Source organism: Humulus lupulus, chromosome 1 (genome assembly GCF_963169125.1).
Source record: "Humulus lupulus chromosome 1, drHumLupu1.1, whole genome shotgun sequence".
Taxonomy (NCBI): Eukaryota; Viridiplantae; Streptophyta; class Magnoliopsida; order Rosales; family Cannabaceae; genus Humulus; species Humulus lupulus.
In genome coordinates, this window is record NC_084793.1 from 49,215,745 (window position 1) to 49,240,344 (window position 24,600).

At 37.6% G+C, this 24,600-nt stretch overlaps 1 non-coding gene across 1 annotated transcript; it reads right to left on the reverse strand.

Moving 5' to 3' along the window:
* Positions 1-1,240: 1,240 nt before the first annotated feature.
* Positions 1,241-1,347, reverse strand: LOC133813706 (small nucleolar RNA R71). Its single transcript, XR_009884710.1, has one exon. It is a non-coding gene; the product is annotated as a small nucleolar RNA R71 (small nucleolar RNA).
* Positions 1,348-24,600: the final 23,253 nt, after the last annotated feature.

Below are 24,600 nucleotides of genomic sequence, written 5' to 3' on the forward strand. Positions count from 1 at the left end.
TTGCATGAATGAAACTTATGTCTTCCATATTTTCTTTCTGATTCTAATTCCTCAATTTTATTCATTTAATGTTTATATTCTTTTTCAAATTTACATTTTTCCAAAGTTTATTAAGATTAATTTACTAATCTTTCTTTTGATTTTGTATTTTACCTCTCTGTGGATACGACATAGCCCGATTACTACTGCGACCGCTTAGGAGTTATTGGGCGATATCAATTTTTGGCGCCGTTGCCGGGGAGGTAATTCTACAATTAAAGGTTTGCATAGTAAATTAATTTTTTTTCTTTTATTTTTAATTTCTCTTTTATTTTATTTTTCCTTAGTAATTTTTATTTTTTTTATTTATTCAATTTTTTTATTTTATTTTTAGGTTTAGAATTTCATTTTCTAGATTTAGGTTTTTTTTTTCCGAAAAAAGCATAAAATTTTAAATCATAAAATTTTTAAAAAAAATCAAACAAAGTATTGAGAACATTTGTGTAATTTTGGAAATTAGTAAAAACCAAACTTGTTCTGTCTTAGAAAAATTGGTTCTTAAATAAGGCCTGTGTTAGCGTTACCCTCCAATCTTTTCTAAGAACCTCGGCAAGTTCTAGAAAAGCTCTTGGGCCTAAAGTGGTACCTTGGCAGCCTTTCCAATTGGCCTGGGAACATTTTTGTGTATACTTATTACATTATTACACACTTGCGCTTATAATACTTACAAATTTAAAAAATATTTATGCCACGAAACAGAGACACACTAGGGAGATTTGTGAGACAACAAGTAGAAACTTTAGAAAATTCTCCTAGTTCGTCGTTTTCTTCCATTCGTTCAAAAACTCCTGATTCACCAAGACTTCCTGAACCACCCACGATGGCTCATCAAGATGAAGTCCAACCAAGAATGCTACAGGATTATTTACATCCTACGCGTACAGCCACACCTTCATGCATAATGTATCCCAACAATATGCCGAATTTCGATTTCAAACCCGGCATGATTAACCTCTTACCAACCTTCCATGGGTTGGAAAATGAGAGTCTGTACGTGCATATACGGGAATTCGAAGAGGTGGTGGCTACATTCAACAACCAAGCTGATGTCACCAACATTGTGAGATTGAAATTCTTTCCTTTCTCACTCAAAGACAAAGAAAAAAGTTGGTTGTATTCCTTAAGGCCTAGATCTATCAGAACATGGGACGAAATGACAAAAGCATTCTTTGCCAAATATTTCCCGCCCCATAAGACTAGCAGCCTTAAGAGGCAAACCTATACCTTCATCCAGAAAGACCATGAAACTTTCCATCAGGTCTGGGAGAGGTTTAGAGATTTGATAAATCAATGCCCACATCATGGATACGAAAGCTGGCATCTGATAAGCTATTTCTATGACGGTCTCACAACCGGACAAAGAAAATTCGTACAAATGATGTGCAATGGCGAATTCCTTCAAAAAGATCCCGATGAAACTTTCGAGTATCTCGACGATCTTGCTAAAAAATCCTACACATGGAATGGACCGAGTCCAATGGACAAGCCACGATCAACTGGAATCTACCAATTAAGGGAAGATGACAACGTCAAAAGCCAAATTGAATCATTGAGACAACAATTCGAGGCTTTCAAATCTCAAGAAGGCAGAGGAATCCATATGGTTGCAAAGGTAGAGACACGAGATCCATGCTTCATCTGTGGAGGGACGGAACATCAACCGCAAGAGTGCCTAACTCTTAGTGAGTTAAGAGGAGGAAATGAGGAACACTGCAATGCTTTAGGGGATTACAAGAAGCCTTATAACCCTTTCTCAAACACTTACAATCCCGGTTGGCGCAACCATCCAAATTTCAGCTGGAAGAATTCGAACCAAGCATCTGGAAGCCGATGGAGGCCTGAGCAGCAACAACCACCAAAATCATACATTGCTCCTCAAAATATCATGCAGTCAAGTAATTCTCTTGAGAATACTTTGCAAATGCTTGCGCAAACTCAAATAGCCTCAACTCAAGAGCTCAAAACTTGTTTCACAGAAATGGTAGAGGAAATGAAGGACATGAAAATCCAAATGACAAAGCTAAACACTACTTTGGCGATTCAAGAGCATGGGAGACTTCCCGCTCAACCTCTTATCCATCAAAAAGGGCAACACATGGCACAAACCTCCTCCTCTGTAGATACAAATTTCAAAGAGGTTAATGCCATCACTACTCGAAGTGGTCAAAGTACGGTTTCCCCGTTAACTAAGACAACGAGTATGTCAATGCCCGCTCCAGATGATGATGTGCCAATAAGCATTCCAGTAAAGGCACCCTTTCCTCAAGCTTTGAAATCCACTGGAAAGGTACTGGAAAATCAAGGTGAAATCCTAGACCTTTTAACACAAGTGAAGATCAACTTGCCATTGTTGCATGTAATCAAACAAGTGTCGGCTTATGCCAAGGTTATCAAGGATTTATGCACCGTTAAAAGAAAGCACCATGTCAAGAAAATTGTGTTCTTGGCAGAACAAGCTAGCGCGGTAATTGACTGCAAAACACCGCCTAAGTACAAAGATCCTGGTTGTCCCACCATCTCATGCGAAATAGGAGAATAGGAATTTGTCAAGCACTTCTAGACTTAGGAGCAAGTGTAAATCTCATGCCATATTCAATATACTTGCAATTAGGTCTAGGAGAACTCAAGCCCACATCTGTGGTGCTACAATTGGCCGATTGATTAGTTAAGAAACCTCGGGGAATAGTAGAAGACGTTCTGATTCAAATTGAAAAATTCTATTACCCTGTTGATTTTCTCATCTTGGACACTCAATCTGAAGTGAGTATAGAGTCCAAAATTCCCATAATTCTCGGTAGACCTTTCCTTGCAACAGCAATTGCACTCATTAACTGTAGGAATGGTCTCATGAAAATCTCTTTTGGGAACATGACTCTAGAAGTAAATGTTTTCCACATTGGCAAACAACCACCTGACAATGATGAGTATTTCCAATCCTATCTGATCGATACACTTATTTCGGAAGAGGTCGAATCAAAATACACGTCTAATCATTTTAATCACCTCTTCCAAATTTCAGAAAGTTCTGTGCCCGATGAGTCTGCAATCAACCCTGAAATCGTCAAACACTCACAGGCTAGAAAAACCATGTTTTGGAATCCAATCTTTGAGGAACTCCCTCAAGATCGAGAAACACCAAAATTGTCCATTGAACAAGCTCCTCAACCAAAGTTGGCCCAACGGTCTTAAGCATGTTTTCCTGGGAGCTGACAACACTTTTCCTATCATAATATCCTCCAAGATCACTGCCACACAAGAGCGCCAACTCATCAATGTGTTGCAAGAACAAAGAGATGCATTAGGATGGACGATAGCTGACATCAAAGGTATTAGTCCATTAATTTTCTCCCATCACATTCAATTGGAAGACGGGGCTATACCACGTCGTGACCCTCAAAGAAGATTGAACCCAACGATGAAGGAAGTAGTTAAGACTGAAGTCTTAAAACTTTTGGATTCTAGCATAATCTATCCTGTTGCTGACAGTAAATGGGTTAGCCCAACTCAGGTTGTTCCCAAGAAATCTGGGGTAACAGTGGTACAAAATAAAAAAGGGGAACTTGGTCCTACCAATGTCACAACTGGGTGGCGCATGTGCATTGATTATAGAAAGTTAAATGTAGCCACCCGCAAAGACCATTTTCCACTTCCATTCATCGATCAAATATTGGAACGTGTGGCATGTCATCCTTTCTATAGTTTTCTCGATGGTTATTCAGGGTATTACCAAATCCAGATTGCCTTAGAAGATCAGGATAAGACCACATTCACTTGTCCTTTTGGTACTTTTTCCTTCCGGCGTATGCCATTTAGCCTGTGCAATGCTCCAGCCACTTTCCAGCGATGCATGATGAGCATATTTAGTGATATGATCGAGAAATGTATGGAAGTATTCATGGATGATTTGATAGTCTTTGGAGATTCCTTTGAATCAAGCCTTCTCAATTTAGAGTCTGTGCTTAAACGTTGCAAAGAGAAAGGCTTGGTACTCAACTGGGAAAAATGTCATTTCATGGTGCCATCAGGCATAGTCTTGGGGCATGTCGTGTCGGAACGAGGAATTGAGGTTGATCAATCAAAGATTGAACTCATATCAAAGCTGCCCACCCCCAAGACTGTTAAAGACATTCGATCTTTTTTTATTGGGCATGCAGGATTCTATAGGAGGTTCATACAGATTTTTTTGACAATTGCTCGCCCTTTGTCAAACCTCCTAGCAAAAGATGTTGTGTTCAGTTGGACACCTGAGTGTGAGGAATCTTTTCGAATGCTCGTTGCAAAACTCACTTCCTCCCCTATCATTCAGCCACCAGATTGGAACTTACCGTTCAAAATCATGTGTGATGCCAACAATTATGCTATAGGGGCTGTCTTAGGTCAAAGAAGGGAAGGGAAGCCCTTTGTTGTCTATTACGCAAGTAGAACTCTTAACAGTGCTCAAATGAACTATTCTACCACTGAAAAAGAGTTACTTGCTGTAGTATTCGCACATGACAAGTTTCATTCCTACCTGATTGGTTCACCTATCACAGTCTTTACAGACCATTCCGCCTTAAAATATCTCCTTTCCAACAAGGATGCTAAGGCGCGTTTAATTAGGTGGATCCTTCTGTTACAGGAATTTGATCTGACCATAAAAGACAAGAAAGGAGTTGAAAATGTGGTAGCAGACCACTTATCTCGTCTTGAATTTTCTGATTCCGCTGATGGCCCAGCCATTCGAGATGACTTCCCTGATGAACATCTCTTCGTGGTCACTAAGTTGCCATGGTACGCTCATATCGTCAATTACTTAGTGACTGGTGAACTTCCAACTGCATGGAGTGCACAAGATAAACGTAAATTTTTGGTCGAGGTTTGTAACTTTTATTGGGACGACCCATCTCTTTTCAAGTATTGCCCCGACCAAATTATGAGACTTTGCATTCCAGATGATGAAATTTTTAGCGTTTTGAACTTTTGTCAAAATGAAGCTTGTGGTGGTCATTTTTCTATGAAAAAGACTGCTGCAAAAATCTTACAGTGTGGTCTTTATTGGCCCACTTTGTTCAAAGACACTAACAATTTCTGTCCATCATGTGAAAGGTGTCAGAAATTAGGTGCCCTGTCCCGACGACATATGATGCCATTAAACCCAATTCTTGTAATAGAAATATTCGATTGTTGGGGGATAGACTTTATGGGACCATTTCCACCTTCTTCTGGCTACCTTTACATTCTTCTCGCCATAGACTGTGTCTCAAAATGGGTGGAAGCTGTGCCTTGTTGAAATAATGATAACACAACTGTTGTGAAATTCTTAAAGGAAAATGTGTTATCTAGGTTTGGCACACCTCGCGCTATCATAAGTGATCAAGGCACCCATTTTTGTAACTATTCTTTTGAGACCTTAATGCAAAAATATGGTGTAATTCATAAAGTTGCATTGCCTTATCACCCACAGAAAAATGGCCAAGCTGAGTTAGCCAACCGAGAAATTAAGCAAATTTTAGAAAAGACGGTTAATCCTGACCGCAAAGATTGGTCCTCACGACTTCTCGATGCTCTCTGGGCATACCGCACTGCTTACAAAACTCAACTTGGTATGTATCCTTATAGGCTAGTCTATGGTAAAGCCTGCCACCTTCCTGTTGAGCTGGAACACAAAGCTTATTGGACAGTTAAAAGCCTAAATTTTGATCTCAAGGCGGCAGGACTCAATCGTAAGCTTCAGTTGTCAGAAATTGAAGAATTAAGAAACAAGCTTATGACAACTCTAGGATCTACAAGGCTAAAATGAAAGTGGCTCATGACAGGCAGATCCTAAGAAAAGAATTTGAGCCAAACCAATGAGTGCATCTTTATGACTCTCGTCTGCATATCCACCCTGGTAAGCTGAGATCAAGGTGGACTGGCCCATATGTTGTGAAATCTGTCTTTCCCAACGGTGCTGTTGAGGTCATAGACCCAACTGATGGGAGAGAATTCAAAGTAAATGGCCAACGACTGAAACACTACATAGAGAGGGTGACCCAGCCTGAAGAAGTCACTCTCGTGGAACCGGTTTACCAAGTCTGAGTAGTGTTCCAATTGTTTGTACATAGGTTTGTTTTTTGTTTATTTCCCTTTTGTCATTTTATTTTATTTGTTATAATTTTATGTTTTCAGTTTTTCATGTTTTAGAGAATCAATATTCGCTCTACCACTTGACGCTCGCTATCCAGGTGTTCTCTTTCCCTGCTCTTTTACATTTATTATCTTTTGAGACATTGAGGATACTGTCAGATTTTGGTTGGGGGTGGTGAGCATATTCATGCACATTCATGTTGATTTTTGTCATATTAATATTTTCACGGTCAATTTTTTTTTAAAAAATTAGTTATTTATTTTTGCAAAATGTTACTTTTGAGTCAATTTTTGTTATCTGTATTACTAAGAGTTTCTCTAGAGTTACCTAATGCACATGCCAAATGTTGTGGTAAGATGGTTGTTAGCACATATTTGCTTAGAAATTTGCCATGTTTAAGTAATTCATTCTTTTGTGTGAGAAGTGAGACTTGAGAAAGAAACTTTTAAATTTTTATTGATTCTTAGAAATGGTTATAATTATTTGGACAAGGTATTGTGGTATGAATGGATGATGTTTTAGGGATAATATTTTCTATAGAGAAATCTTATTAGAGAGCCTTTTATTATGTTGTTCATGAAAAAGAAAATGAAAAAAAAAAAAGAAAAAGAAAAGAGAAGAAGAAGAAAAGAGAGAAGAAAAAAAGAAGAAAAAAAATAATAAAATAAAATAAAAAGGAGAAAGACACAAGAGCAATATTTCTATCATTTTCAATTATGTTGTCTCTTGTGTCCACAAAAAAAAAAGTGTGTTTATTAATTTCATGTTTTATTTTATGGCTCTTAGAATAAATGTAAAGATTGTCTATTTAACTTAAAATCCCAAAAAACTGGTTTTGTGGTACTCTTTATGGTGGTTGTCCAAATAGTTTATTTCCTATCTTCGTTTCAATAATTATTTAAGAGTTTGTCCTAAATATATACCAATTTGATTAGTGCTTACTTCTTTTCCAACTCCATGAGTGAAACCCTTAAACTTTAAATACTTTCAATTACATGGGAGGTTAATGGAGTTGAGACTTTTACTTGGCATAATTTCAAAAGCTTTATGTGTTATGGTTTGCGGTAAGAAGGTTCAAGTTTGGTGCACACACTCACAACTCTAGATTTATTTGAAGTAAATTGGATAACTTTTGTTGACTTATTACTAACATTTTGTGTTAATACTTAAGTTTTTTTATAATTTTGGACCTGAAATATATTATGTTGACATTTATCATTTCACTTGAATTGCTAGAGACTAGCAATAAGCTGGTTGGGGGTTGTGATAAAAGTCTCAACTCCATTAACCTCCCATGTAATTGAAAGTATTTAAAGTTTAAGGGTTTCACTCATGGAGTTGGAAAAGAAGTAAGCACTCATCAAATTGGTATATATTTAGGACAAACTGAAATATATCATGTTGACATTTATCATTTCGCTTGAATTGCTAGAGACTAGCAATAAGCTGGTTGGGGGTTGTGATTAGTGCTCAAAAATACCATTTTCTTCATGATTTCTTCAATTTTAATTCTTTCTTTCTCCTTTCTTTTTCTTTGTGTCAAAAATATATTTTATTTCCTAAAAATTAAACACAAATTAAATTAAAATTAATATTTTCAAATATAAAATATATGACAATAAATCCATGAAAATATTAGTTAAAACTTAATTAATTTTGACACTTTAAGATTAATAAAATGATATTTTTGAGCACTAATCACAACCCCCAACCAGCTTATTGCTAGTCTCTAGCAATTCAAGCGAAATGATAAATGTCAACATGATATATTTCAGGTCAAAAATTATAAAACAACTTAAGTATTAACACAAAATGTTAGTAATAAGTCAACAAGAGTTATCCAATTTACTTCAAATAAATCTAGAGTTGTGAGTGTGTGCACCAAACTTGAACCTTCTTACCGCAAACCATAATACATAAAGCTTTTGAAATTATGCCAAGTAAAAGTCTCAACTCCATTAACCTCCCATGTAATTGAAAGTATTTAAAGTTTAAGGGCTTCACTCATGGAGTTGGAAAAGAAGTAAGCACTCATCAAATTGGTATATATTTAGGACAAACTCTTAAATAATTATTGAAACGAAGATAGGAAATAAACTATTTGGACAACCACCATAAAGAGTACCACAAAACTAGTTTTTCGGGATTTTAAGTTAAATAGAAAATCTTTACATTTATTCTAAGAGCCATAAAATAAAACATGAAATTAATAAACACACTTTTTTTTTTTGTGGACACAAGAGACAACATAATTGAAAATGATAGAAATATTGCTCTTGTGTCTTTCTCCTTTTTTTTATTTTATTTTTTTTTCTTATTTTTTTCTTTTCTCTTTTCTTCTTCTTCTTCTCTTTTTTTTTTTCATTTTTTTTCATTTTCTTTTTCATGAACAACATAATAAAAGGCTCTCTAATAAGATTTGTCTATAGAAAGTATTATCCCTAAAACATCATCCATTCATACCACAATACCTTGTCCAAATAATTATAACCATTTCTAAGAATCAATAAAAATTTAAAAGTTGTTTTCTCAAGTCTCACTTCTCACACAAAAGAATGAATTACTTAAACATGGCAAATTTCCAAGCAAATATGTGCTAACAACCATCTTACCACAACATTTGGCATGTGCATTAGGTAACTCTAGAGAAACTCTTAGTAATACAGATAACAAAAATTGACTCAAAAGTAACATTTTGCAAAAATAAATAAGTAATTTTTAAAAAAAAATTTGACCGTGAAAATATTAATATGACAAAAATCAACATGAACGTGCTTGAATATGCTCAGTGGTATATTCGTAGGGACCATATAGCTGATGAATGATCAAGCGGGCCTATTTTATTAAAGCATTTTCTTTTAAGTTTTATTTTTGTATCTTAATGTTGCTAATTTTGTTTTGTTACAAACCTTATTTTATTTTGTAAAGACACAAAATCCCTTTGCTTATTCTGATTTTCTTAAATATAATAGCAATATTTATGTTTATGATCAAACGATGTGTTCTCGATTAAAGCATGAGAAATTAGGGTGTTACTAGTGGTACCAGAGCCAGGAATATATTGGTCCTAAACGTTCTCACGAAATACACACGACAGCTACAAAGGACCAACTCGCTACCAAGTAAGTATACTCATTTTTGAAATATGTTTGTAATGTCTCTCTTATATTATTTTCAGAATGTAGCTCAATGGACCCAAGCATTGTTAGAAAAGTTAAGGCCATAAGAAAAATACCCGACCTCGATGGTGAGAATGAGTTTGAAAAGGTGTTTATTAGAATTAACTGAATTCACAAGGAGATAGAAAAGATTATTGGTAGTCATACAACTATGCTAAAATCACATGAGAAGTTCATAGTTCTCACGCACTCAGCCAAATTACCGCTAGTAGAACCGAGTTTAAAGATAGCATGGAACAAAGTTTTATTTGATCATGATGTGCCTGTAGAAGATAAATACAACATATTTATGGATAGGTTTGCATGAAATTTTAGAATATTCGAAGATGTCATATTACCAAATGAAGAAATAGGAGAAAAGATTCATCCATTAGTAGACAACCTTAGGGAAGGATTTCTTAGTCATTTTCCTTTCACTTCAAGATTTTTCTATACCCTAGAGGATTATGAGGACTTTAGGACATGCTAGAAGAAGCATCCGATGTGGAAGATTAGATGAATATAAGAATACATCGTTAAGTTTTATTTTATGTTATTTTTAGCATTTTTTTGCTAGTACGTAAATAATTTATTATTTTAATAAAACATTTTTTTTTCATTGTTTAGTAAATGTTAAGGATTTTGGATTCAATTGAAAGTGTAAAGTTTAAATTTCTCTCTTATGGGTTAGCCCATTTGTGAAGGTCCATTTGTTTTGCATTATTAGATTGGACCTAATTAAAATGAATAAGAATTAATAAAGCAAGGGTTCAAATTCTTGTCTTTTGGGTTCAAGTGGAAGTTAGGGGCCTGAGTCATGGGTACGACATACTAAACCTAGCCCTCCTCCATGGAAAATTCAATTGCTAAGACCCATTACCTGAGTTTAACTTAATTGTAATAGGGTAGTTTTTAGTTGATAGGTGGACCTAATAGACAATAGTACAATAGGATAAGTTATAACTTCTTCTTGTTTTGTTTGTCTTAGCTTTTACAATTTTCTCTTTTGGGGAAACAGAAAAGAAATATGGAGCAGGAACCAAGAAGATCCGAAAGACTAAATGGACAAGAAAGAGGATAGGGAAAAGGCCGAGGAAGAGGCTGAGGAAGGGGAAGAGGGTGAGGAAGAAGAGTAGCTACCGCCCCCATATATGAAGAATTTTCAAACATGCCAGCAGCCCCAGGAGTGCTAGAAGCACCTAATGCATCGAAAGAACCAGCAGCTGCTACCGCTCGAGAAAACTTGGAAATAGAGAATGCCCGTCTTAGGGAAGAGCTTTGAAGGAGAGAAGAAGAATTCCAAATAAACCAAGGACAACAACAAAAAGTGGCATAACAAGTCATTCCTTTAGCACAATTATTACAGTTGGCAGAGCCTCACTACAAGGCAGTATATGAATGCTTCAGGAAGCAGCAACCATTAATCTTCGATGGCAGATTAGACCCAATAGAATCAGAAGAATGGCTTCGCTCGGTAGAATCTTTCTTAGACATATGCAATTGGGGAACGAGGACTGAATCTCGTGCGCTTTGAGTTTACTTGTAATGACCCACTACTCTAGACTATTTGGACCATTAACGAAACTATACATAAAACTTACATTTTTACGAAAATACCATAATTTATTGAGTAACTTGCAAAATAAGAGTTATTTACAAATAAACCGAATACTAAGAAGGATTATGGGATCCCATTGTTTTTAAAACAAAAGATAACTTAAAGTAAAAAGAGTTACATAGAAAATGCGGAAAATACATTTAAAACCATAAAAACATAAAATGAGACTACATCCTCGAATCGAATAACGCTCGGCCCCTTGACTCCATTCACCATCGATACACATCCTCTAAGCGTCACGAATCTTACCGCCTCTAAAGGTTATTTTCCTGCACATAAAACAGAAAGGAATGAGCCTAATGCCCAGCAAGGAAAATCTAACACATAGTCATACACATAATTTCATAAGAAACATAAAGACTTAACATAATACATATAACATACACTTATTATAATGGCCATTATTACTTGGGGTCCCATAGACTAAACAAGCATATGCCCATGGAATTAGTGGGGTCCTACTAGCTAAGTAGGTCATATGCCCATAACCCATTTGGGGTCTTGTTAGCCATATGGGTCATATGCCCAAGCCTACAAACATACATACATATCATAACAAATTTAATAACATAAAACATATAGATAACATAAGCACATAACATATTGATTCTAGCCTATTTTCCTTACCAAAGTTACCGGGATATAATGGACTGAGTTAGGACTTTTGGAACACTCCTAAAACCATATGAGAAAGAGTGAGTTTAAGAAGAAGAAGAAATGAAAATGAATAGGAAGACTAAACCATTAAAAGAAAATATGCTTACCACAACTTAAGTGCTTAAGAACTTGGATTCCCTAACCAAAATAAGAATGAGGTTAGGAAATTGAGTAGAAGACTAAGAGAAAGGAAACATAATACAGAAAGGAACTAGAGTTTTGGTTACCTCAAAGACTTGAAAGACCAATCTATACCTCCACCGAAATACTATAGAACTCACTTCCCAAAGTGTTTGATAAGCTTATGATGTTTAAGCTTATAGTTTTTCCCAAACCAGGTGTTTATACTCTCACACTCACTTAACACTAGCAGCTTCTGAACTTAGAGCAAATGGTGAATAATGGCTGGGTACTAGGTCCTATTTATAGAGTTTGGGAATGAAAATATCTTGATTTTACTTGAATAAAAATAATGGCTTTTTAGGTGAAAATCATTTGAATAATCGTTCAGCAGAGGCTGAAGACTCGTTCAAAAGATGCTGGACTGTTGAAGGAGTTTGAATGGCTGAAAGGAAATGAATTCAAAACCATTTGAAAACATACTGGAGGAGGCGATATATCGCCTGGGCCAGTATGCCCGAGGCGACCGTGCATCGTTTCGTGTTTTCCGTATTTACGTGCTGCGATATATCGCCCCTTATAGCTGCGATATATCGGCACACGCTGAATAATTAAACACGAAATTACACATTTTTAGCTAAGTTTGAATGGAGTAAACAGCATTGACTAAGCCCCCAACGTATTCAAAGCTGCTGACTGACCCTATAACATTCAAACTTTACCCTTATTTAATTTAATCCTCCAAAATACTTAATCCTTAATTACCATTCATAACATGTGCTTAAAATCCTATTGGTTGATGTCTAAACCTTATAATATAATAAATATAATCCTTAATATCAGTCACATTAATCAAACCTTAGGTTATACTTAATATTCTTAAACTATAGATTAAACTTAGAAAATCTATAAGTACTACTATGAGTGTCCAAATAATTCCCGGTCTGAACCAAAAATCCACAGTTACAAAGATAATACTAAACATACTATAATACTACTAAACAATTAGCTAAGTAAAGTTCTTGGACTCTACATTACTCAAGAAAGACGCCTGCATCTGGTGGATATAGTGAAGCCAACCTAAGATGTAAACCTTATGACATGAGACGAGTTTGTCCAGGTGTTCAACAAAAAGTATTATAGCCCGAGACGTGAAGCTAGTTTGGGGAGTAACCACGTACGCATAAATATTGGAAATAGACTTGGAAGTCGAACAGTCAGAGGATAGAATCTGGAAAGATTGTGCGGCCAGCTAGGACGCTAAAAATAACAACGAAGAACAGAGCGACCACACAAGAAAACATGATGGTGGTCAAAACTAGAAGACTGACAAGAAAGGAAAAACTACGTTGGAAGGCAACAGAACTAAAACACCTTTCGTAGAATATCCCCAGTGCCAAATCTGCGAAAGAAAACATTCAGGAGAATGTCGATATAAGACCAAGGGTCGCTTCAATTGTGGAGAAGAGGGTCATCTCAAGAAGGACTGCCCAAAATTGAGAAACAAGAAGAAGGATGAGAAACTAGTACGAGCCAGAGTTTTCACTCTTACAAGAGGTGTGGCGAAAAATAGAAATACAGATGTATCATGTCAAATCACTATCTCTGGAAAATCATGTAATGTTTTGTTCGATTAAGAAGCTATGCATTTTTTTGTCTCTATGAATATGATTGATAGCTTAGATAAACCATGCGATCTTTTTAGAGATACATTTGTCACGGAATTACCCTCGGGGGAAAGAATGCTATCTAGTAGGGGGAGCGTAGCGTTGTAGTTAGAATCGAAGGAAGAGATTTACCAGTAGATTTGATCGAGTTATGCCTTAAGTACTATGATGTAATATTAGGTATGGACTGGTTAGCAAAACATGGGGCAACGATAGACTGTAAGGGTAAGACATTCAACTTTCCAACAGAAGGCGAAGAACAATTCACCCACAAAGACAGAAGTTTCTCAAACTTGCATATTGATAGTATCAACTCTCAAAGCTCAATGGTTAATCAGTAGCGGTTGCTAGGAAATTTTAGGTAATGCGGTGGACAAGTCACAAGAGACACATCTTGAATCAAAAGACGTACGTGTTGTATACAAATTTCCCAAGGTGTTTCTAGAAGATCTACTGAGATTACCTTCGAGTAGGGAAATTGAGTTCGAAATAGAGTTGGCACCAGAGATGGCAGCAATCTTGAAAGCTTCCTATAGAATGGCACCTACCAAGTTAAAGAAGTTAAAGATACAACTGCAGGAGCTATTAGACAAGGGTTTCATCCGACCGAGCTATTCACCTTGGGGTGCACCAATTCTTTTTGTCAAGAAGAAGGAGAGGAGCATAAGGATGTGCATCGAATATCTTGAACTAAATAAAGTGATGATGAAGAACAAATACCCTTTGCCGCGAATAGATGATCTTTTTGATCAACTACTAGGATCTATAGTGTTCTTGAAGATAGATTTGCGGTCAAGATATCACCAGCTAAGAGTACGAGAATAAGGTATCCCAAAGACGACTTTTCGGACCAGATACAGACACTATGAGTTTTTAGTAATGTCTTTTGGCTTAACGAACGCACAAACCGTGTTCATGGATCTTATGAACCAAGTATTTAAGTACTACTTGGATACGTTTGTTGTAGTGTTCATAGATGACATATTGATCTACTCAAAGACGAAAGCTGAGCATGAAGAGCACCTGTGATTGACATTGCAACGACTCAAAAATCATCAATTATATGCTAAGTTCAAGAAATGCGAATTCTGGCTAGAGAAGGTGGCATTTCTAGGACACATTGTGTCTAAAAAATAGTGTAGCAATAGATCCAACCAAGATAGAAGCAGTGAAGGACTGGCCCAAACCCAAGAGTGCCACTGAGGTGAGGAGTTTTCTAGGCTTGGTGGGATACTATAGACGATTTTTTGAAGGGTTATCAAAAATAGATACACCCTTGACAAATTTAAGAAGGAAGCAGCAGAATTTCACATGGACGGAGAAGTGTGAAGAAAGCTTTCAAACATTAAAGGATAAGCTCATGCATCCCAAATGATAAAGGAAAGTTTGTAGCATATTGCGACGCGTCGAAGCAAGGACTTGGATGTGTTTTGATGCAAGACGGAAATGTGGTCGCATATGCCTTGAGACAGCTAAAGGAGTACGAGCAGCGGTACCCGACCACTGACTTGGATTTAGCAGCAGTGGTTTTCGCAAAAGCATTTTCTTATTGAGAGAAAACTCTGGCCGAAACTATATGGTGGAGGGAAGGTTTGAAATTTAAAAACTTGTTGAAGGATAGTGGAGAAAATTAAGGAAGGGAGGTTGAGACCTAGAGCCTATAAATAGAGCATTAGAGTTCTTCATTTTTCACACACAATCAAAGCATCAAAGCTTCTCTAAATTTCAAAATCCATAGCTCTCAAAAAGCTTCATCTCTTGCTCATTATTTTCTTATATAGCCTAAATCACTAGAGCACTTATAGTGATTGAAATTTTCTTTCTTCGATTTCTTAAAGCCTCAAAACGCCATAGCCACAGTACAACCCCTATATATTTTGCGCATGTGATATATGTTCCTTCTATTTCTCCAAACAAAGCTCTTCGCATTACAATGCCTAAACTTTTCAACCCTTTATATAGCTGAAATTGCCCTAAGATCAACTCTATACATTATTGTTGAGGATAGACATTTTTGTGGAGGCTCAAGATTTTGGACGCCTTGAGATTTTGTTTTAAAGGTGAAGGTATGACTTTATGAGGTTTATAATTTTTGGAAGTATAGTTTTATTATAAGTCTATAATCTTAAATTTTATGTCATATATAAGGTTTTGGGCGATTCACTATAGCAAAGCAATCTCTCTCTTTTCTTCTCATTTCACACTCAAGATAAGGAAAATTAGGTAGTTTAGTTTATGACCTAGTTTGTGATATGGAAGACCCTAACATTTTAGGTACAATAAGAAGAAAAGTGTGGCTGGACCTAAGGTGTTCATAAATGTATGATGGACCTAAGTTGATGTCTGGTAGGCTCGGTTGCCAAAATTGTATGATGGACTTATGTCCGGGGTTTAATTGCCACCCCTGTATAAGCACGTATCTATTTTCTGTGGCCATAAGGCCTTCTTTAAATAAAACTAGTAAACATAGAATTTATAAACCGTTACTGGACTCAGTGGAAGACTTAAGAGAACCCTGACAACCCTGTAGGTCGGTTGTTTCATAGTATGCATACTTCAAAGAGAATCCCCTCCAGCTCATTGCACCGTTTCTTAAGCTTTACCCTTACCTACACACACAGAGTAACTGATGAGCTACAACACTCAGTACGGAAGATAGCTACAACTTATAATGGTGCTAACTAAACAACTTGGCAAAATAGTAATGCACAACTAGAAACTGTAAACTAAGCAACACGTCTAGAACATTCATGTAAGTCAAAATATTGTGTAACATACCAATAACATATAACTGAGCCATCGAGTTATCTATGGGGTCATGATCCCCGTGTGGCCTCCACGACCCAGAGAATACTTACCTCACGTACCAAAGGGGTATACTCCGCTAAAACACGATGACTTTACTGGCTTGGTGGCTAACCCCACTGTACGGCTGTATGGGACCCACCCTCACCAGGTTTCCCTTAACACAAATATCTCACAAATTGCATTCACACTAACTATACTGAACTAAGTACATTCAACCCCAACAGATGGGTGCTATTATACACATCTAGCCATATAATCACACATATGTAGCAACTAGAATTTAAATGGCAGCATATAACATACAAACAATTCACTATATTCACAACAAGCTAAGTTACTCTTGGTGTATACTTCCTTACCTCTTGTCCTTAGCTTTCGTGAATTATGTCATTGTGAGTATTTGCGATCGCATTTAGACCCCATAATAATATCGGGACAATATTCCTTAGTTTATGCTTTACCAAGATTTTAAATACATTTAAGGGAATTTAAAATCAAAATTGAAATTCCCAACCCTGGCCCAAACCCGAGCCCTAGGGGTAAAATGACCATGATACTCTTCTCAAAATTTCGAACTCAACTTAGAAAATTATTATTTTCAATAACAATTTTATCCTAGACTATGCTCGAAATTTGAAGTCAAAACTCCAATTATTTCTTAAAATTAAATTTTTCTGATGCTCGAGTCCAAAACACGAGCCCCGAGCCCACTTCTTGATCTTAAGACTTAAAAGAGGTAAAATTGTATGTCCCAAAATATTTTCTAAGTCCTTGAAAATTTTTCGTAGGTTCTAAGCCATCAAATCTAAACTTTGGAGCTAATTTCCGAGCCTAGTATTTTCTTAAAGCTTAAGTAATAATTTCCAAGCCTTGCTCATAAATTATTAAACTTGGATATTACTTAGATAAATTTTATAACCCCGACCATCAAAAATCAGGTCTTAGACTTTGAGGTACCTAATCCCGAGCCTCGTGAAAAAATTCTAAGGTTTTGGGACCAACTTCCATTTTGGTCCCTTTGGTTACAACCTGTAACCACTTGTAACCAACTGATGCATGCACACACATGCACGTGACCACCAATGGTCATCACCCTTTACACACGTTCGACCTCTCTGCCCCAAGCCTTTCTCGGCCCTATGGTTCATCACCATGGCAACCACGGCTTCACCCCTTACACCACCATGACCACCCTCTCGGCCACCACAACCACCACCATCGGCCTTCTCTCCCCCCGACGCTGGCCATGGAGCCTAGCTGCCATATCCGCCCCTACCAATCACCAACCACCACAAAAACACCCCAAACCTCAAGACCTATAGATTAAACCATCCCAACCCCTTAATGAATATTTCTAGTCCCAAAACAATGATCAGAACCGTGCGAAACAACCCATAATTTTTAACCAATTCTAAGAAACAGAAATGACAAATCGACACCATAAAACTACGAAGGTGTAATGACCCAACTATTTCAAAGACCTTGGACCATTAAAACTACTAGACATAGCTACTACTATTTTGATACAAACATAAAAAAAAATAACAAAACTTTATTGAAAACCCAAAATAAATATTGTATCAATAATATAAAAGTATAAAATAAAATGTGATGTGGTATGGGATCCCATTGTTTATAAAACATAAAACATAAAATTTAATTCAATTGTTTAAATACTATTTGCGGAATTACAAAAGAAACATAATTCAAAAGACTAAATGACGTCATCCTCGATCGACACGCAGTCCATTCATTCCATTCATCCTCAACACACAAGTCAAGCAGCCAAGAATCCTTCCACCTTCCACAATCATTTTCCTGCATCACACTAAAAATAAAGGAGTGAGCCTAATGCCCAGCAAGGAAAATCTACTAACACATAAATCATAAGCATAAAACTATATCATAAACATATACTAGAAAATATACGACTATAAAAAAAACATATATCATATAGGACTACAATATTAATGGCCATCATAAATTCTTGGGGCTTGTTAGCTAAGCAAGTCATATGCCCATAAATTTGTGGGGCTTGCTAGCTAAGCAAGTCATATGCCCATAAATTCTTGGGGCTTGCTATTTAAACAAGTCATATGCCTAAGGACTATAAAACATATTCTTGGGGCTTGTTATCTAAATAAGTCATATGACCAAGGACTATAAAACATATAACATAACATATATTATATCATAGCATAAAACATATCATAACATATAAACACATATATCTAGCCTATTTTCCTTACCAAAAGCCAGGATACTTGGGAACAAGAACGTGATTAGAACACTCTTATAAACCAACAGTAAAAATGGCGAGAATCTAAAAAAAAGAGATGAAAAGAACACTAAACCATCCAAGAAGAAACTTACCAAGAAGAACCTTAAGTTTCCAGAACTTAAATACCTAATCAAGAATCATAAACAAGAGTTAGATTTGAATAAAAGAAAACTAAAGAAAACTATAGAACCATAAAGAATTGAACTTAGGAATAAGAATACATTGAATGATCTTATGGATTGATCTAAACCTCAATACCGAAATCTCACTTCCCAAGTGTTTAGAAAAACTTAGAATAATAAAGCTTTTATCCCAAACCCAAGTGTATCTCTCTACAATAACACTAGCGCGTTGGAGGCTTTGATCAAATGCTTGAATAATGAAGAAAATGGTTGAGTACTAGGTCCTATTTATAGAATTCAAGGATTAAAACTAACCCCTTTTAATTTGAATAAATAAATGAATATAAAATGAAAAAGATTTGAATTTACGTTCAACTGAAGCCCATAATTCGGTCGAAATTGTTCAAAGGCAGGTCTAAGTGGTTAAGGCTATTTTTAAATTAAAAAAATCCTCAAAATTAAAAAATACATCACCAGGGGCGATATATCGCCTACCCTGGGCAATATATCGACTCCACCCTAATTCTGAGCCCCGTTCGTACGTTTGTGCAAGGTCGACGTGTTTTTCATATCTTCCGTAGGCGATATATCGGCCCCTATAGCTGGTATATATCGGCATACGTTGATATATCAAACACGTATTTGCACTTTTTCAGCATATTTTGAATTGGATAAACAGCTTTGACTGAGTCATAATATGACCCCTAATAGTTGCTGGAAGGTTTTAGAGCTTCTAGATCTTTCTATTATCAAAACTATCCATGAAAAATACTTAATTCCTTAATAATCATAATTATGACAAGTGTCACGCTCTTATTGGCTCTATCTAAACCTTAGGTTATAATAAATATATATATCTATGACCAGCAATATTAATCAAACCTTATGTTATAATTAATATTCTTAAACTATAGGTTAAACTTATAAAATCCACAACTATTGCTATGAGTTTCCAACTAAGTCCCAGTTTGAACCAAAATCCACGACAATTAACATACTACTAACTAATACTAACTACTACTACTACTATCTAGCTAGCTAAGTAAATATTCTGGGACACTAAAATTCTCCCCTACTTAAAATAATTTCATCCCCGAAATTTACTTACCAAACAATTCCGGATACCGTGCTAACATCTCTTCCTCCAACTCCCACGTTGCCTCCCGTTCAGAACTATTACTCCAAAGGATCTTGACTATCGGAATACTCTTAGACCGTAATTCCTTCATCCCTCTATCTAGGATGCTAACTGGTCGTTCCTCGTAACTCAAGTCTTTCTGGAGTGCTATCGTATCGTACTTGAGGACGTGAGATGGGTCTGACACATATCTACGCAGCATCAAGATGTGGAACACATTATGGCTATCTGCTAGAGTTGGCGGTAGGGCTAATCTATATGCAACTGTTCCCAACTTGTCCAATATCTCAAAAGGACCTGTAAACCGGGGACTAAGCTTGCCTTTCTTCCCAAACCGCTTCACACCGGTCATAGGAGATATCTTTAAGAAGACTTGATTTCCGACTTTTAATTCCACATCATGCTGCTTGGCATCTGCATAACTTTTCTGACGGCTCTGAGCAGTGAGCATACGCTTTCTAATCAACAATACTACATCCTGAGTTTCTCTAACAGCTTCAGGTCCAAGAAGTTGTCTTTCTCCTACCTCATCCCAATGTAACGGTGATCGACACCTCCTTCCATAAAGCAACTCATAGGATGCCATCGCGATCGTTGACTGGTAGCTATTGTTGTAGGAGAATTATATCAACGGCAAATAATTACTCCATGATCCTCCGAAATCAAGTACACAAGCGCGCAACATATCTTCTAAAATATGTATGGTACGCTCAGACTGACCATCGGTCTGTGGATGAAATGTCGTACTAAGACTTAACTTGGTACCCATGGCTTGCTGCGAGCTTCCCCAAAATCTCGATGTAAACACTGATCCTCTATCAGATATTATGGTCTTAAGGATTCCATGCAGTCTTACTATTTCTCGACCATACACGTCTGCGTACTGATCTGCTGTGTACATAGTCTTGACAGGCAAGAAGTGAGCTGACTTGGTGAGTCTATCTATTATTACCCAAGTCGAGTCGTGCTTCTTATTTGTTCGTGGTAATCCTGTCACGAAATCCATGGCTATGTCTTCCCACTTCCATCCTAGAATACTAAGCGGTTGCAATAAGCCTGCATGCCGCTGATGTTCTGCTTTTACTTGCTGGCATACTAAGCATTAGACACATACTCCGCTACATCTTTCTTCATTCCTGGCCACCAATACAATGCCTTAAGGTCGTGAATCATCTTAGTCGACCCTCGGTGAACTGAGTATGGGGTATTGTGCATTTTTTCTAAAATCTTCATCTTAATCCATTGATCATTTGGCACGCATACCCGATCCTTATATCTCAAAAACCCCTATCCTCAGATCGAGAAATCTGTGGCCTTGCCTTCTTTAACTGCATCCATATGTGCTACTAATGTGTCATAATGCCCTTGTCTGATCCGTATATCTTCTAACAGACTTGACTGGATGGACAAGTTAGCCAGTTTACCAATGACTACTTCTATTCCGGCATTGATTAACTCCTGCTGTAGCGACTTTTCTATTCCAGCTAACGCTGCTAGACTTCCATAACTCTTCCTACTTAGCGCATCAGCAACCACATGAGCCTTTCCCGGGTGGTACAGGATTTCACAGTCATAATCCTTTACTAGTTCTAACCACCTGCGCTGCCTCATGTTGAGCTCCTTTTGTGTGAAGAAATACTTTAAGCTTTTGTGGTCTGTATAAATCTCACACCATTCTCCATAAAGATAATGGCACCAGATTTTCAATGCAAAGGCCACCGTTGCCAACTCCATATCATGCGTTGGATAGCGTTGCTCATATTCCTTTAGCTCCCTTGAGGCGTATGCTATTACCTTGTTATTCTGCATCAGAACACAACCCAAACCTTGCTTCGACGCATCATAGTAGACTACAAACTTGTCGTTGGGTGTCGGTACACAAAGTATTGGTGCTGAGCATAGCTTATCCTTAAGCAACTGGAAACTTTCTTCACAGTTATCCGTCCAGTTGAACCTTTGCTATTTCTGGGTCAAGTTAGTAAGCGGAGTGGCTATCCTAGAAAAGCCTTCTACAAGCCTCCGATAGTAGCCTGCTAGCCCAAGAAAACTTCTAACCTTTGATGCATTCTTAGGTCTTGGCCAATCCTTCACAGCCTCTACCTTAGTTGGGTCTACAACAATTCCATCCTTGGATACTATGTGGCCGAGGAACGCTACTTGCGAAAGCCAAAATTTGCACTTCTTGAACTTGGCGTAAATTTGATGCTCTTTCAGTCGCAACATGGTCAATCTTAAATGTTCCTTGTGTTCAACTTCGTCCTTTGAATACACCAAAATATCGTCGATGAACACTACGACGAATTTGTCCAAGTAATCTTTGAAGACCCTATTCATGCGGTTGGAGCGTTGGTAAAACCAAAAGACATAACTAGAAACTCATAATGTCCATAACGGGTTCTAAAAGCTGTCTTGGGAATATCCTCTTCCCGTACCTTGAGCTGGTGATACCTGGACCATAGATCAATCTTCAAAATACGGTCGCTCCTCGAAGTTGATCAAACAAGTCGTCAATCTGGGGTAGCGGGTATTTATTCTTAATTGTTATCTTTTCAGCTCGTAGTAATCTATACACATATGTATGCTTCCGTCCTTCTTCTTCACAAATAGAACTGGTGCTCCCCAAGGCGAATGGCTCGGTCTAATGAAACCCAAGTCTAAGAGTTCTTGTAGCTGTGTCTTTAAATCCTTGAGTTTGGTAGGTGCCATTCGATATGGTGCCTTTGAGATATGCTCGGTGCCCGGTACTAGTTCGATTGTGAAGTCAATTTCCCGAGTCGGTGGCAACCCTTGTAAGTCGTCAGGAAATACTTTTGGAAATTCCTTTATAATCAAGACGTCTCCAACCTTTAGTGGTGTTTCCTTTACCACATCCGTGACGCTGGCTAAGAATGCATGACATCCTTTTTCTATCATCCTCTGAGCTTTGAGGGACGAAATAAGCAGCGTACGTAGTCCTGAAACCTTTCCCATAAAGCATAGTCTTTGACCGTCAAGAGTCTCGAACGTCATTTTCTTGCATCTACAGTCGATGGTTGTGCCATGCCTTGCTAGCCAATCCATGCCCAGTTTCACGTCGAAGTCTTTGATCTCTAGTCCTATCAGGTCTCCTTCTAGTTCTACGTCCTCAATTTTGATCAGAACGCCTCGTACTATCCGTGATGATAGGACTATTTCACCCGAAGGTAATTCTGTCACAAACCTAGTTGTAAATCTTTCACAAGGTTTGTCTAATTTCTCTATCATTCCAAACGAGATATACAAGTGAGTGGCTCCCAAATCAAATAATACTAAACATACATTATTGAGGATAGGAATATGACCTGTGACCACTTTATTACTAGCTTCAGCTTCTCCCTGGGTCAAGGCAAAGACTCTGGCAGGAACCATATTGTTGTCCCTTTTCTCTTCTGGCTTGAGCTGGGGACATTCTCTCTTCCGGTGACCTTCCTGACCATAATTGTAGCATCCCGTGGTGTTTGCACGGCACTCACCAGGATGTTTCTTTTGGCACTTAGAGCACTGTGGGTATTCTACATAACCTGACCTACTACCTCCATTGTTCGTCCGTGCTCTTTTATCATTGTCGGACTGCTTATTGTCAGGATGCCTTCTCTTCTGACCATTATTGTTGCTGGGCTGATGGTTATTGTGGTGGTTGTTCCGACTATTCTGAGGTTGACCCTGCTGCTTAGGCTCAGGCTTACTGGCCTCCTCCTTGCTAACATTTTCCTGAAGCCATTCTACTTCTATAGTCGTTTCTAGAACATCGACATAAGTAGTAGTTCCAGGATTTGCTAGCTTAACTCCTAGCTCAATCTTTGGTCTAAGTCCACTAACAAACTTGGTAACGCTCAAAAATTCAGTTGGAACCAACTCTGGTGCAAACTTGGCTAGTCGATCGAACTAGCGAGCATACTCTGCTACCGTCAAGTTGCCCTGCTTCAGACTAGTGAACTCCTCGGCCCTTGTAGCGATGACTGCCGAGTTGTAGTACTTCTTGTCGAACAGCTCCACAAATCTTGTCCATGTCATGGTGGCGACATTGTGAGTCAGCTGTACTAGGTCCCACCATATTCTAGCATCCTTCTTTAGCAGAGACGAAACACAGGATATGCGATCTGCGTTGCCGAGATTCATGTGCGCTAGAATCGACTCTACATTTTTGAGCCATTCTTCCGCCTCGAAGGGGTCGGTTGTCCTTTCAAAGTTTGGAGCGTGTTGCTTACAAAATTGTTTGTAGATTGGCTCCATGTACTGAGCTGGGTAGGGCACATAGTTCACCATTGGCCATCCCCCATTAGGACCTACTTATTGGGGTGCCATTTGCTGAGGCTACGGTTAAGGCTGAGTCTGAGTCTGTGGCTGCGGCTAGGCCTATTGTCACTATTACTGCACCAATTCCTCCACTTGTTGTCATAGCCTGACAATTTCTGCAGTGTTGTCAATCGGCAGCGGCGGCAGTGCACTTTGGTTAGCAGCAGTAGTGGTAGCATGCGCTTCCTTTCTGCGAACTGGAGGGGCTTCATTAGTCTCTTGAGCGATGCTGGAGGCATTGGTATTGGTGCGTGCAGACCTTCTGAGCGACATCTTCAGCAAATTTCTAACAGTCGAGAAAACATGTTAGAACTTAACCTAATAGGCTCTAAGGCAAAACTTAAGCTAAGCAAACATAACTCGGACCTATTAATTATGATTTCTTATGAAGAATTATATAAGCCTTCTTTATAATTAGGGTGTGTTTCTATACTTATAAAAATAAGCCATCTTCATTATTTTCTAAGTTTGTTTCTAATCATCCTATATGACTTAATTCTCAAGCTTGAAACTCGTCGTTGTTCCAAAGTTAACCATATTGAGGGAGGGCTGGGATCAGTAAAATCGTTCCC